The sequence below is a fragment of the Schistocerca piceifrons genome, unplaced genomic scaffold, assembly GCF_021461385.2.
Source record: "Schistocerca piceifrons isolate TAMUIC-IGC-003096 unplaced genomic scaffold, iqSchPice1.1 HiC_scaffold_936, whole genome shotgun sequence".
NCBI lineage: Eukaryota > Metazoa > Arthropoda > Insecta > Orthoptera > Acrididae > Schistocerca > Schistocerca piceifrons.
Genome location: NW_025729208.1, coordinates 5147794 through 5152793, shown reverse-complemented (window position 1 = coordinate 5152793; position 5000 = coordinate 5147794). Strand labels below are relative to the sequence as shown.

At 53.3% G+C, this 5000-nt stretch overlaps 1 non-coding gene across 1 annotated transcript in view; it reads right to left on the bottom strand.

The window, feature by feature from the left end:
- LOC124771371 overlaps window positions 1-611 on the bottom strand; it is a 1909-nt gene extending 1298 nt beyond the window's left edge. The window contains exon 1 of the ribosomal RNA XR_007013385.1: window positions 1-611. This exon is cut by the window's left edge and continues 1298 nt beyond it. This is a non-coding gene — a ribosomal RNA (small subunit ribosomal RNA).
- Window positions 612-5000: the final 4389 nt, after the last annotated feature.

Sequence of the window (5000 nt, the reverse complement as noted above, 5' to 3'; positions counted from 1 at the left end):
ATTGGAGCTGGAATTACCGCGGCTGCTGGCACCAGACTTGCCCTCCAACAGATACTCGTTAAAGGATTTAAAGTGTACTCATTCCGATTACGGGGCCTCGGATGAGTCCCGTATCGTTATTTTTCGTCACTACCTCCCCGTGCCGGGAGTGGGTAATTTGCGCGCCTGCTGCCTTCCTTGGATGTGGTAGCCGTTTCTCAGGCTCCCTCTCCGGAATCGAACCCTGATTCCCCGTTACCCGTTACAACCATGGTAGGCGCAGAACCTACCATCGACAGTTGATAAGGCAGACATTTGAAAGATGCGTCGCCGGTACGAGGACCGTGCGATCAGCCCAAAGTTATTCAGAGTCACCAAGGCAAACGGACCGGACGAGCCGACCGATTGGTTTTGATCTAATAAAAGCGTCCCTTCCATCTCTGGTCGGGACTCTGTTTGCATGTATTAGCTCTAGAATTACCACAGTTATCCAAGTAACGTGGGTACGATCTAAGGAACCATAACTGATTTAATGAGCCATTCGCGGTTTCACCTTAATGCGGCTTGTACTGAGACATGCATGGCTTAATCTTTGAGACAAGCATATGACTACTGGCAGGATCAACCAGGGAGCTGCGTCAACTAGAGCTGAGCAGCCGGCCGCCCGGGAGTGTGTCCCGGGGGCCCGCGCGAACACGCAAGCGTCCGCTCAATCATTCTGCAAACAGGAGGAGGCTGAGCTCCCCTGCACAATACACCTCGAAACCCTCTCAGGTCCCGGCGGCGCGCAGCGCCGTCCCAAGTACTTGGTCGGGTTCGAGAGAGGCGCAATCGCCCGGAGTTAGGCGAGTAGACGCTTTCGGTGCGACCACCCGTGCTCCCAACTGAGCTTGCCGCTGCCGACAGAGGCCCGGGAGCGTGCTGTCGTGGCATTGCCGGCGGGAGACAACACGCGCCACCTACGGTGACCGGCAGCTCCAACGCCAGCGCCACAGAAGGACAAAAGCCCCACTTGGGTGCCGAAGCGAACTCTCCCAGCACAGCGCACGCGCCAACACATCCGCACAGCTGCGATACAAACCACCAGCGAGAACCGCTGGGGCGACCGAGCAGCAGACGGCGTCGCGGCGCCGAGCGCCGGGCGGCGGCGCATCCTCAACGCACACAGTCCTCAATCGGACCAGCACACTGAAGATGTCCACCGCGCTTCGCACCGGGCCCGCGAGGACCTACTTTGGCCGCACGGCGCCGCGCGCAGGGTGCGCCGGCGCGCAGCTGCGACGCCTGCCGCGTCCGTCGGCCGGCGCGCCTGCCACTGGCCGCCCCCACCAGCCGGCTGTAGCGCGTGCGCCCACGCACCGCGCGGCCAGCACGCCGGGAGGCGCCCCCTCACCGGCCGGGGACGGTCCCACCCAGCCACCGCCGCGTATCGCTTCACACCCAGATGCCGTTCAGTTTCGTCGGCATGGTGGGTATCGCTGGAACAACCGGTTCGTACCTCAACCTATCGTCGCCATCACCGATTCACCCCTAGCGAGAACAACCGCACCACAACAGGTTACCATTTGTTCATTTGCGTAACTTCACCAGAAAACGCAGGCGTCCATCGCCATTTGCAACTTCAACGATTATTGCATGCCTGTGTCAGGTGTCACGCCACACTACGTCTGCCCACATACACGCAACAAAATGTGCACGCCTAGACAATACGTGGAAGGTGGCCCCCGTACGTATGCGATGTCCATTGCTCGAACGACTGTCAACCGGCCTCTGTAGCATGTCGCAGATATGGAACGCGGTGCACCATGCCATCACGGTGTGTGAGGAGAGACGACTAGGTCCGAATACATCAACAGACAGCTCATGCTGATCGCCATCCACGGCGTCCGTTCCTCCCACACGTCTCTATGGCGTACCACACTGCAATCCAGCTCTCATAGGGAGACGACACGTAGCTGCGTGCACAATATTTGCACTGTATGGTCCGCCGTTTTTGGGCGCAGTCGTTGTACGGTCACACATGTGCCACGATGTATCATTCGGTACATAAGGACGAATGTGCAGTACAGATTGTGGTTTACGCGTACGACATTAGCGGACGGTTGACACAGGCCGCACCACAACGTAGCCTGAGTACGTCGCATGCGAAGGGCATTGAACATGCAAACTTCTCACCAACCAGCTTGCGAAGGCAGGGGGGCAAGGTGGGGACGTGGGGAGGGGCGGCATGTACGTCCTGCTGCCATCCACATTACAGTGTACAGCAGGAGCATGTGGAAAGTCAGCAAGACTTGCAAGGTGTTTAACATGAAGCGATACACAGGGGAGCGGGCAGTGCGAGTAGCGAACTATATTGCGAGGGTTGCGGGTGGGCAACACTACACTAATTGAACGAGTCGTATAACAATTACAGAGCAGGTTTAGGCGACAACATGGGTTACGTTAGGGGACAACGTGGGTTACGTTAGGGGACAACGTGGGTTACTTTAGGGGACAACGTGGGTTAGGTTAAGGCACAACGTGGGTTAGGTTAAGGCACAACGTGGGTTAGGTTAAGGCACAACGTGGGTTAGGTTAAGGCACAACGTGGGTTAGGTTAAGGCACAACGTGGGTTAGGTTAAGGCACAACGTGGGTTAGGTTAAGGCACAACGTGGGTTAGGTTAAGGCACAACATGGGTTAGGTTAAGGCACAACATGGGTTAGGTTAAGGCACAACATGGGTTAGGTTAAGGCACAACGTGTGTTAGGTTAAGGCACAACGTGGGTTAGGTTAAGGCACAACGTGGGTTAGGTTAAGGCACAACATGGGTTAGGTTAAGGCACAACATGGGTTAGGTTAAGGCACAACATGGGTTAGGTTAAGGCACAACATGGGTTAGGTTAAGGCACAACATGGGTTAGGTTAAGGCACAACATGGGTTAGGTTAAGGCACAACATGGGTTAGGTTAAGGCACAACATGGGTTAGGTTAAGGCACAACGTGGGTTAGGTTAAGGCACAACGTGGGTTAGGTTAAGGCACAACATGGGTTAGGTTAAGGCACAACATGGGTTAGGTTAAGGCACAACATGGGTTAGGTTAAGGCACAACATGGGTTAGGTTAAGGCACAACATGGGTTAGGTTAAGGCACAACATGGGTTAGGTTAAGGCACAACATGGGTTAGGTTAAGGTACAACATGGGTTAGGTTAAGGTACAACATGGGTTAGGTTAAGGTACAACATGGGTTAGGTTAAGGTACAACATGGGTTAGGTTAAGGTACAACATGGGTTAGGTTAAGGTACAACATGGGTTAGGTTAAGGTACAACATGGGTTAGGTTAAGGTACAACATGGGTTAGGTTAAGGTACAACATGGGTTAGGTTAAGGTACAACATAGGTTAGGTTAAGGTACAACATAGGTTAGGTTAAGGTACAACATAGGTTAGGTTAAGGTACAACATAGGTTAGGTTAAGGTACAACATAGGTTAGGTTAAGGTACAACATAGGTTAGGTTAAGGTACAACATAGGTTAGGTTAAGGTACAACATAGGTTAGGTTAAGGTACAACATAGGTTAGGTTAAGGTACAACATAGGTTAGGTTAAGGTACAACATAGGTTAGGTTAAGGTACAACATAGGTTAGGTTAAGGTACAACATAGGTTAGGTTAAGGTACAACATAGGTTAGGTTAGGTTAGGTTAGGTTACACGTTGTTGTAAGGAAAGGTGTAGGGGGGGGGGGGGCGGGGGCGGCAGGTTCGTTGATAGTGATTATAGTAAGTGAATGCTTGTGACATGATCAGATTTGTCACGTCAGGATGCACCTTTGGCTTATTAGAGGCGGCGCTCCAATTCTATGCTTGTGTGAGACCTGTGTCTTTGACTCATGTCATTGTTTGTGCGCTGTGACAGGAGGTACTATTGTGATGTTGGGTGCACCGTTGTATAGGACATGTGTGGGTGTTGGTGCCTGGTCTGCGCAATGGTGGATGTCGAAAGGCTGGGATATTGTATTTTCCGCATGGACCTCCTGGTCTGGTTGTGATAGTGTGGATTGTGTAATGTGGCGGAGAAGATGCACTGGATGTTGTTCCATGCTGGTGCTTACATATTGTATGTGCGCCTGTTAGAAGCAGAGAGTGGTGCGTGATCAGAGTGTCTGGCTGACGTGTGGTTCCCATTGTGGGCAGACTCTTTCAGCATGTATACGGACAGTTGTGTATATTTGCTGTAGTTTGATGGCTCTGCATTGATTACTAATCAGCGCCGTGTGTACGGGTAATCTGGTTCCAGTCCAAAATGTTCCATCTGTGTACATTAGTGACAAAGACTCCCCCCATGCAGTGGGGCTCGGTCTGTTATAGCTCTTCCGCGTAATATATTTGCCCCACGTTTTTGCGACTGCGAGTGCGAGTGCAACGCGCATGGGGACCGACATGCTGATGGCTCGGTATCGGACGCCGTACAGTGAGCAACGCGATCGCGTCTCTCGCTCGTAAGTGGTACAGGTCGCGGCTCATGTATAGGGACAGCGGGAATGTCGCATATTGGAAATAACTCTTCATGAAACGCAAGTTATAGGGGTGGATTGCACTTTACGAGTGCGGGAAACTTCCGCCGTTCATCCGCTGGAGGTGCGCGTGTGGCGGTTGGGGTGGTGCACGAACGGGTGCGGGTGGAGTCATTGCCGGTCCACGGCTTCGTGCGGCAGAGCCACTGGAGATTGGGTGCTATGGTCGACAGAGGCTGCAGGCTTTGTGGGTGGCGTCGAAAGGCGGGCACTGTGGCGCCATCGCTGTCTTAATCGGCTTGGCGTCGCATAGATGGCGGTATCGTCGTTGGAGGAGGTCATGTTGCGGGAGACCTACAGATGGCGGTATGTTTTGTGGTGCGGACGTAGTGTTGTCCGATGCGCATAGATGGCGGTATTGCATGTGGTGTCGCCCTATTTTCACAGATGGCGATACTGTTTTGCCGGCATGGGTGGCGTAGTTCCGTCGGATCCCTGTAGGTGGCAGTGTGCTATGTCTACTGTC